Source organism: Mandrillus leucophaeus, unplaced genomic scaffold (genome assembly GCF_000951045.1).
Source record: "Mandrillus leucophaeus isolate KB7577 unplaced genomic scaffold, Mleu.le_1.0 Scaffold656, whole genome shotgun sequence".
Lineage (NCBI taxonomy): Eukaryota > Metazoa > Chordata > Mammalia > Primates > Cercopithecidae > Mandrillus > Mandrillus leucophaeus.
In genome coordinates, this window is record NW_012107097.1 from 644,107 (window position 1) to 645,649 (window position 1,543).

Consider the following 1,543-nt stretch of genomic DNA (forward strand, 5'->3'; position numbering starts at 1 on the left):
CCACCACGCCCAGTGAAGATGTTCTTAATACAGGTATTTCCTTGTATGTCTTTAATTTGGGGCCTTATACCTAAAACGTGCTCAACAAAAGTTTGTGTGTGTTTTTTTTTTTTGCAATTTATTTATTGAAAATTTATACATATATTGTTTGGCTGTAGAATTCTAAAATCATATTTTCCAAAATGTTTTTATTCCAAATCATGGAATAATTATAGCAAAGGAATACATAAGTCATTCAATTTGCTTCTCAATGTGTTAAACACAGAGAGAATTATTTGCTCATTTGGTAAACATTACCTCGTCTGCTTCTTCACCTTCTTCATCATAAACACCATCATCAACTTCAATAGCTTCTCCAGTCAAGTATGACACTGATCTTAGGATTATACGCTCACGTAAAAAGTGACCTATTTTTGAGGTCTGTGCATCATCTCCACTCTCAGGAACTTCAGGAGGGGCAAAAAAATTAAAGAAAGAGTCACTGGAAACTGTGTTAGTCACAGTACGAACTGTCCCACTTCCCTTGTTTTTCTGCTGCTTCTTAATAGTTTTCAAAGTGACATCCTTTCCTTTTTTCCAATCTGTCTGGCACTCTGTACAACCCGTAATTTCTCATCCATTAAAAGAAAAGGGATCAAAATCATCTGGTCCTGACCTCATCCTGTATGTCTTTGTTAGCACTTCATTTGTAAAATAGTCATTGGGTTCACAGTGAAACTCTAAAACAAAACTCATAGGCTGGCCAGCAGCTGAGAGCTTCACTTTAGTATCTTTCAAGTGTTTCAGAATAGGTTCATCATGTTGCTGAACCATATCACTGAACAAGTCAACATTCTTAAAAACAGTTAACCAAAATTCAGGAATTCCTTTGGGGTCTTCTTTTTCTTCATCCTTTGTCTCATCTTCGATCTTGGCCTTTTCTTTCAACTCCTCCAAAATCTCATCTTCTTTATTTGATTTCCATTCACATTCTTCTTCCGTGGGTTCATCAATTGCATTAATAATCTCAAATCGCTTATCAAGTAGAGGCTGATAGAGAACAGCATACTTCCTTTCAAGACTGTGAACTTCCTCATAGCATTTGGTTTCTATCTGTGCACATTTAATTTAACTTGCAGGTTTTTGAGAGTATTCACTTGTCTTTTAACTACCCTAGGCAGGCTTTCAATGTATCCTGTTGGTGTTTCTACCAGACCATCAAGTCCTTCTTGAAGGGCTGCAAGAATCTGAGGATTTTGCATCATCTGAATAGTTAGCTGATGGGCTTTGATTTTTGTTTCTTTACCAATTTCTTCTTCTTGTACTTCTTCAACATCATCCAAATCTTGATCAAGTTGATTGTCAATGTCTGCCATGTTGTGAGAACTCCAAATATCGGCGGCAAGTATGGGGAGCCAGGAGACCTGAGCTGCGCAGGCAGTGACTCAAGGCGGCAGTGGTGGCAGGAGGAGCAGGAGGTGGCACTGCGAACAGATGGTGCTAAAAAGAACCAAAGTTTTTTTTTTTTTTGAGACGGAGTCTCGCTCTGTCGCCCAGGCTGGAG

At 38.5% G+C, this 1,543-nt stretch overlaps 1 pseudogene across 1 annotated transcript; it reads right to left on the minus strand.

Moving 5' to 3' along the window:
• Window positions 1–279: 279 nt before the first annotated feature.
• LOC105554699 lies at window positions 280–1,480 on the minus strand (annotated as a pseudogene). The gene has a single exon (XR_001008365.1). The product of XR_001008365.1 is annotated as a nucleosome assembly protein 1-like 1 pseudogene (transcript).
• Between the last annotated feature and the right edge of the window lie 63 nt (window positions 1,481–1,543).